The sequence below is a fragment of the Nuphar pumila genome, chromosome 4 (genome assembly GCF_984573655.1).
Source record: "Nuphar pumila chromosome 4, dmNupPumi1.hap1.1, whole genome shotgun sequence".
NCBI classification, from domain to species: Eukaryota; Viridiplantae; Streptophyta; class Magnoliopsida; order Nymphaeales; family Nymphaeaceae; genus Nuphar; species Nuphar pumila.
In genome coordinates, this window is record NC_143252.1 from 76,828,618 (window position 1) to 76,838,229 (window position 9,612).

Below are 9,612 nucleotides of genomic sequence, written 5' to 3' on the forward strand. Positions count from 1 at the left end.
ATCCATCTCATTCTAGGAAGGCCATAGTAGTATGATCATTCCGTTACCCATAATGGTCAATTTAACTCCTACTCATTCACCTTCGAAGGATCGACGATTCATTTGAAGTCATCCAAGGATTTACCACTTTTGTCTTCTTCTTTTTTGTTTGCATCATTATCTCACACTCCATCTACCACCCTAATTTCCCACCCCACTTCATTCAAGTCTGCTATGTCAAAGGTTAAACTTTCAAGTGCATTTATTGCCAGACATGAGCTCCAAGAGACTCTGAGTCAGTCTAGTATGTGTTACTTCCCATTTTTAGTCGATTCTGATTCATCTCATGATGAGTCTAGTCCCACCGTTGTGGATTCTAGGGTCACTCTCATGTTAGAAGAATTCCATGAAGTCTTTTTAATGAATTAGATGATGGATTGCCTCCTCTACAGAAAGTCCAACATCACATAGACTTTTAGCCAAAATCGGTCTTACCACATGCCCCGCATTACCGAATAAGTCCTACGGAGTATGAAAAACTTTGTAGACAGGTTGAAGAATTATTGACTAAGGGTCACATTCGAGAGTCTTATTCCATAAGCAATTTTGCTCTTCTTGTGCCAAAGAAGAATGGAACGTAGAGAATGTGCATTGATAGCCGAGCTATCAATAAAATAACTGTCAAGTATAGGTTCCCTATTCCTAGATTGGATGATCTGTTGGACCAATTGACTGGTTCAAAAATATTCTCCAAATTAGATCTGCAAAGTGGATATCATCAAATACGAGTTAGGCCAGATGATGAATGAAAAACTGCATTCAAAACTCGTGATGAACTGTATGAGTGACTCGTAATGCCCTTTGGATTGTCCAATGTCCCGTCTATGTAACGCCCCGGATTTCCAAAACAAAGCTAAGTTAAAATTTTCATGGATTTCTTTTTTTTTTCTTTGCAGCGGAACTTAGAAAAGCTTTTAGCAACGGAATAAGACGATAATGAGTCGTCGGTTTTAGAAAACTCCGAGCACGTTGCAGGTATGTGGCCAAGCAACTCATTGACCACCAAAGTGTTCCATTTTATCGAAAGCACATGTTTATTACAACACTACTGCTTAGAAAAGCAGTGAAGGTTCAATAAAAAGAAAGCAGTACAACTCTGTCTAGAGAAACTCTGGAACTTGATGCCGCCTTGCTCCGCATATCGCCACGCAGGTTCAACACCTGAAATCCCCATTAAACGGGGTCAGAACCACTGATGGTCTGGTAAGTAGGCAAACACCTATCTATTCAACTCAAGTAAATGCATAGACCACTCAGGGTCGCAGTTCGTAATACGACGCTCAAGCCTCCATGACTTAGCGTATATCGCAAAAGCCTCATCAGGGCTATGAGTTGAACATCCACGCAAGTCGTCATGACTTCGCATAAGCCTCTTCAGGGCTGTGAGTTTGAATAACCTCTTAAGTCTCTACGACTTAGCCTTGACTTCCTCAGAGTCACGAATGGATGTCTAGCTCAAGCCTTTATGCTTGGCACATCCGTATCCTACGAATCTAAGGACAGCTCTCTGAGCTTCACTTAGTCGTACGGATATCAATGTGGTTCTATCCCAATCGGTCCAGTAGTATACCGACCATGACACCTTCACAAAGGTTATGCAGGACTGACTCAACAACGTCATCCACTCATACATTCAAAGTAGCGATGTACCTAAGCTAATGCTTTGTTTCGATAATTGCACCTCCCCCTGGGCTTAGGGGACTCATATCTGGGCGACAACGCGACGATCTGGGGGTTGATTATTCTATGTATTTTAGATACCCCAGAGGCCTGTTGACCCCATCCCCCTAGTAGGACGGTACAGCATACCGGAAGAGATCCTTACTAGGTATCCGAATGCATTCTGCTACTGCAGTAGTTGGGTTCAATCCTTAGATATTTAAGGATAACCACGACCTCCATACCTCTGAGTGACGAAGGCCATCAATGAACTCTATCAGGTTCGGGTGAAATATATGTCACTCAAGGCTGAGCCATCACCGTCTTCCTCGGTGAGAAATTCTGAAAGGGGCCTGCCGGTCTTACAATTACTTGACGAACATTGCATGCCTATAGGGCAGCCTTTGAGAAGTATGTACCCGACCCCAATCAACCACACGGTTTTCACCGTGGAACAAAGGTTTTATTCATATGCATGCTTAACTCTGCTCTCGGCACTTCGGCCTTGACGAGCACTTCACCTCTTTCGGTGGAAACAACACACTCCGGCTCAGCGGCCCTTACGAGTCTGGTTGTCTGATAATTCTTAATGAGCATGCACATGACTCGATCTCTACGGATCGGCTACTCGGCGTATCTTTACGCAACGAGCTCAGGACCTTGTCAAGGCGCTACCACTACTTTGGCGAAACGACTCTTACAAGTATGATCCCCTTGCAGGTGTCAGGGAGACGAGTCATTCTGACATCGTTCCAACAAAGGACATCATTGTGCCACTTAACTGGTTTTGGCAGTTCTTCTGCCAACCATTCTGTCAACACCTTCTCTGCTCTATCGGCAGTGGTGCGACGAACCTTTCTACATCGTAGAAGGCGTTCCATAACTGGGTAGCACTTCTGCTATGTTCTTTCTGAGCCATTCTTAGCTCCTTCAGGAATTTCAGCAGCACTTTCTTTCTTTTACGGAGAAAGCGTGCGTTTCTTTTATCCATTTCAGCGGCATCTCCCCTCTTTGGTGGGAAATCGCTACGCTTAACTCGGGAAATAGATGCGCACCGTTGTGCGTACTTTGCATCCATCAAGGTTGCAGGAACCTTGGGCCATAGCCAGGCCATACGTAATTGATTTAGTCTTTACGTAAAGAGCATTTTGCCAAAAGGCGAAGCCTTTCCAATAGGGGCTTCATTCGTCAAGCAGAATCTTGTACGAGGAGCGGTAAGGGAATCGCATGGGCGATTTTGGAGTTGATCTCCATTTGAACGCTCACTTACGCGCCATATATGTAATATAAGCAAAAGCCTGTGCTTTATACAGCGGCGGCGTAAAGGAAATGCATATACTATTGTTCAGGGTGTGTAACTGAACGAAATATTCTACATATATAACAAAGCAGAAGCCTTGGCATCGTTCGACGCGACGGCGTAAGTAAATGCATAATCGGAAGTGCAGTAATCGGAAGTACAGAAAGCAGGGAGCCTTGGCATCATACGACGCGACGGCAAAGGTAAATTACATGGCCTGTGCGATATAAGACGCGTCGGCAGTATCAGCAGATATACACCTAGATCTGTATCCAACGATAGTTACGAGGCGAGCGAGTGAACACTGAAGTGTCCTAGAGGGCTCAACCAAGAACTAGGGTGAGATACTATTTTGAAGAACGCATATACTGCGTATTCGAACATATATATCCGACGATAGTTACGAGGCGAGCGCGTGAACACCGAAGTGTCCTAGAGGGCTCAACCAAGAACTAAAGCAAGATACTACTTCAGAAAGTATATGCTATATACAAACAATCAAATACTTGAGAGAGATGGTTTAATGAAGCGAACTTACTTCAAATCGTGGAAGAAATGACTCCGATTGCTTCAAACGCTTCGAACGAGGCTCGACTTCGAAAAAGGATCAACTTCGAACTTCGGACGAAAAAGGACTTGGACTTTGACTTTGAACCAAACCAGGTTCAAGTCAAGTCAACTGGGTTCAGACTTAGGTCAAGTAGGTTCAGACCTAGGTCAGGTGGGTTAGGACCAGGTCAGGCAGGCTCAGACCAGGTCAAGCAGGCTCAGGCTAAGTCAGGCAGGCTCAGACCAGGTCAGGTGGGCTCAGGTGGGCTAGGCTAGGTAGGGGAGGTTTGGAAAAGGAGGAGAGAGAGAGGGGTTGGCGATTTTCTAAAGGAGGGGGGGTCCTCTATTTATAGGTTCTGAAACTTGGGCCCCAAGTTTCAGAATCCCCTCTTTACCCTTGGGCTTTTCTGAGAATCCCTTCCATGGAAGGTGCTGGAAGGAGCTGGAAGGCTCTGGAAGGTGCTGGAAGGTGCTGGAAGGTGCTGGAATATTCTAGAATCTTCTAGAATATTTTCTGAGAAATATTTCTGTGGGTCCCACCCATATTTCTGTGGGTCCCGCAAGAATTTCAGGTTTTCGGCGATTTTTTTCCGAAAAATTCTGAGTACGCCATTATCTTCGTATTGATGCCATTAAGAAAGTTGGCTCGCAGGAATCCTTTGATTTTGTTCAGATAGGAAGTTATGGCTTCCAGAGTGTTTGAGCATATATTCGCGATTCGACGAATATCCTAAGTGTAACTGGCTCGCAGGAATTGATTCGTTTCGCATTCTGAGAAAAATGCCATTTTTACCGGTAAATGCCTCATGAATTTTATTCAGATATTTTCTGAAAAATTGCGGGTCTTACAGTCTACCTTCATGAGAATCATGAATTAAATTTTCTGACCCTACATTGGCAAATTCTTGGTTGTTTATTTTGATGATATTCTCATCTCCAGTCAAACTGAGCTCGAACATCTGAAACACTTATGTTTAGTGTTTGATGGTTTGACTTTTGGAATGATATTTTTAAAAGATTATTTTCAATAAAAACAATTGGAAAATCGTCAACCAAAGATAATGAAAACTGACTTTCCACAGAAGTGGCGAGTACGGGTCGAATCCACAGGGAACAAGATATATTATGAATTAATTCTAAAATAACAATTTATTAATATCACAGAGTTTTACAACTATGTTAATATTACAATTCGAATTAAATAACAATCTAAAAACATGAAAATGAACTAAAGCAGGCATCTAAGTCTTCTTCAAAGTCTACTAGGGTAAGTAACTAACTAAGACTTGCTAGGGTACAGTTAACTATCTAGGGTTAGTAACTAACTAAGGTTAGCTAGGGTGGCGGTTTAGAGTAGAGCTTGGAATTAAGTTCACGCCAACCTATGGATTAACTATACCTAATAATTAAATATTACTTACTAAACTAAGAATCAAAGGAATCAAAGTAACACTAAGCTATCTAATTAAATTCCTAAATGAAATGCAATTCAACTTTAATGCAAATCTAGCTCAGTTACTAAGTTAGGCTACACGACTTTGCAAATCCTAAGCCAATTTAATCCATACTAAATTAATACTATCCTACCTATGCTTTAACTCCTACATGGAATGCACAATACTATTAATACCTACCTAAATGGGCATACACAATTTCTAAAACCTAAACTAATGCAAACCTTACTAAATTAATTAGTAGTAAATCAATACTAAATCAATCTAAGAAATTAGAAAATAGGGCTCTAAATGCTAAATCATGAATTTGGCAAGAACCACCTCCTTTCCTTCTTACCTTAATAGCTCAATAGGAAATCTCACAATTTGCAAAAACCGTGCAGCTAATGGGACCCACACGGTTTTAGATTTCTCATTAAAAACACTAAATCCCTTTTTGAATTTCTTTCCCAAACTCTTGTACAAGAGTTTTAGAAATGGATTTAAAATCAAACTTTGTTTCCAAACGTGTACAAGAAAGACATCCTTCTAAATTAGCTGGACAAAAATCATTAAAGATTTCCTTAAATGCAATCCACGAATTTGGAGGGTTTTCCATTCTACCAAAAACCGATTTTCAAACACAATGACCTCACTGCCCCTTATCTAAATCATAAAACTAATCACTAACTAAATTAATCTAACTAAATTAATATATATACAAATCACTCAAAGGGTAAGAATAACTAATTGAAAACCGAAAATGAGAGGCTACCTATGTTAAAGACTACATAAAAATCAAATTAGCTAATTAAATTCTAATATTGACTAAACGAATCTCACTACATTTAGATATGCTAATTAACCTTATAATTACATCTAATCTACATGCCTCTAACGTTAACCTAACATACTATTATCTACATAATGTAAACAAAACAAGAATTAAATAAGAATCTAATTAAACAAAACTCTACATAGATTTTATACGATAATTACCACTAAACTAAATTTATCTAATATCATACTCTAATCAAGAATCTAAATTACACTACATGAATACACGACTATCTATAGACTTTTAGAATAAGCAACACCACTACTAATCTAATGAATATGTTGAAGATTACACCAAAACAGAAAACACATTCTAAGCATTTACATTAAAATCGACTAAGCTAAAAACAATACAGAAATTCATCAATTGACTAAACCTAATGAAATATTAACATTACTTAAATCTACACAGCCATTCAAACACTTTAAACTGATCTATCTACACTAATGATCTAACAGAAAACACTGCAGCCAATTAACATTAAACTAAATATTTTATGCAACTAAAAAGACTACGATATTCACAATGACTTAATAGATCAAACTGACAACTAAAAACACAATTCACAATGACTTAATAGACTACGGCCATGGAAGAGCGACACCTCTACCACGGCTGGTTCACTCCACTTGCAGCTGAAACCTACAAAAAGACAACCTTGATGATTAGTTTCAGTAGGGTGAGAAGAGACGGTAGATATGAAAGAAGAGAAGTGAGAGAAGAAGGGATCGACTCTTCAATGGATCTGCGTGAACTTCATGGCCAATCATAAGGGATGAAGAATAGTGGATGAAGGACGACTGGGGAGTAAGGTGGCTGGATCAAGAGACGTGCCCCTAGGGCACGAAAACCTAGGCAAAGACATTTCCATGCTTGGGCGTCTTCTTCCATTTAAACGATTAGGCTCTTTTCTGGATTTTCCAGAAAAGGGATTAAAATCAAAACATTAGCTGGGCGCCTCTTTTGATAGGGTTTTTTTTATAAAACCTTTTTGATAAAACGTGAATGGGTTGGGCTGGAGTGGATCTACATGCATTTGGTCCAGATCCAAGTCCCAAATGGGCGGTTTGGATCCAAAGTATCCAGATTTGCTCCGAGGTTTGACCCATTACACTGTAAATGCAATAACTTCCTCATTTTAAGTCCGATTTTGACGAAATTTGAACCATAGCTCTATAACATCAATATGCATCTAAGTGTGGGTTCTAAACCTATATATAATGCATTTATGTAGTGAAAATGTATTAAGAATATGAGTAATTTATGCATCATCAAATACCCCCATGCTAGAATAATTGCTAGTCCCTAGCAATACACTCTACCCTCGCAATGAAAATATGGACTACCCAATTAACATGCAAACTCTTATTAAATAACTAACTCACTTTCGTAGGAATCATGGTTGCATTTAGCACATGCAACAAGCCCTTTAAACCCCTGGGTTACCCCAGTGGATGAATAAGGTCTCGTGAGGGTTTGCAGAGATGCTACCCACAAACATCAGTATCATGCATTAACGATTTTTCAGAAATATTAGGCAATTAAGAACTCATTGTAAACAAATATTTTATGTAATCTACATTCTCATAACAAATTTAGAATTTTTATGCTACCTCTGTTAAACAAATATCTATGAATTTTCTCAGAAAGTCAAGTATTATCATGTTACTATTCATTTATCCTCACTTGTATCTTTTCTGCATAGTAATTCACAATTATCCCTAAGCAATGAATTTTTCTCATTAAGCTCATTTTTTTCTTTTGATTTTCAATTTTTCATCATTTTTCAATTCTTTCTCTTGAGCATTCTTCTAACTTGAGCATTATTTCAAATATCCAGTTTCGTGACCCGTGTAGCGAGCTTTGGGTCAGTGACTCCCAGGCCAGACAACCTTAGGGCACCAGATACAGAGTATCCCTCAGACTTAATTGCTTGAGTCACTAGACCTTCTATTTGAATGAGTTACATATAGTCTTCTTCTCATCATGTGCAATGTCTCTATCTCTTAGGATTTCTATGCAGTTCATATAACAAGCTTTCGAATCGGTGGCTCCCAAACCAGATGGCTTTAGAGCACCAGGTGTAAAACACCCTTCATACTCTACTTACTCGAACCACAAAGGCCACAAATATCAACTAGACAAGAAGATGATCTCCTTCATTATCCTTTTCGTAAAGAGACTCAAACACTTCAACTTGTGTCTTAGCTCCACTACTAGGACTCGCAAAGACATCAACAACTAAACGTAGCTCTATTTCTATTAAGTTCATATTTCAACCATCTTTCAATTGCTTGGTTTTTCTACAAAACATATTGTGCATACTTATACTAAAGTGATTCAAAACTTTCTAACATTCAAATACTATCTTTTCTTTGAATAATTTCATAAAAACTACTCTATTTAGATCAGATCAGAAAAAAAAATTTCACATGGAGCTTAAAAAATGTCTAAATTGTCAGATTATGCAGAAAAACATTCATATCTATTACAACTTATTCTTAAAGACCTATTTTTATGAGTTTTAAGCTACCAGACATAAAAAAAATTTTTAGTGCATCTAAACCATCCCTCATGCTTGAATGACACTGTCCATAGTGGCATACAAAATATGCAAACATGCAATGCAGATGCATACTACAGAACAATAAAATAACTACAAGAGCAAGGATAGATACAACCTGGTATGCTCGAGCCTCTGGAGCTGACAATTAACTGGACTTTGCACCACCACTATGCATGTAAAAATGCATAGTTTTCTGCTGATCTGGTCATTGTCTACTCCTTAAGGCACTCTATGTCTGGTATCTTGGACTCATGCATTGAGGCATCAGATGGAATGATATTCATGCATGACAACAATGAAATTCAAAATGAAATAAAAACAAAATTCAGAACAGAACACATAAACAACTAACTAATTTATTTCTAATATACATATGATACACAGGGAAAAACAATGAACAAAATAAACTCTAACACATTAAACAACTAAACTACGTCAGACTTATTCTATGAAAATCAATCTACATCTAAATCGGCAAGTTTAGTAAATACTCTATCTTACTCTATGTCAGAACAATCTAATTACTTTCTGAAATAAAAGCCAATTCTAATCTAAATCACAAAATCAGTAAATACAGGAAATCAACACTATGTTCTCTAAGACTCACCTGTCTAATCTCTCAATGAAGTCTGCAATTCAGTGAATCCTAGAAAAAACAGCATGTGAATCCTATATTTTCTAACTATGTCAAATCCTAATAACTAAAACAAATGAAAACAACTAAACACATATTAATAAACTTAAATCTCAAAAATAATCAGAATATAATCGCCGTTCCTCGACAACGACGCCAAAATTTGGTTTGACTTTTAGAATGATATTTTTAAAAGATTATTTTCAATAAAAACAATTGGAAAATCGTCAACCAAAGATAATAAAAACCGACTTTCCACAGAAGTGGCGAGTACGGGTCGAATCCACAGGGAACAGGATATATTCTGAATTAATTCTAAAATAACAATTTATTAATATCACAGAGTTTTACAACTATGTTAATATTATAATTCGAATTAAATAACAATCTAAAAACATGAAAATAAACTAAAGCAGACATCTAAGTCTTCTTCAAATCGCCAGGGGTAAATCTGTCTTTTCACCACATGTGCATCTGCACTTCGCATTGGAAATACACCTGTAAATCTGTTTCTAACTTATCAACCTACAACAATGAAAATACAAAGTTAGTAACAATTAAGAATTAAATCTAAACTACACTCTAATTATTTCT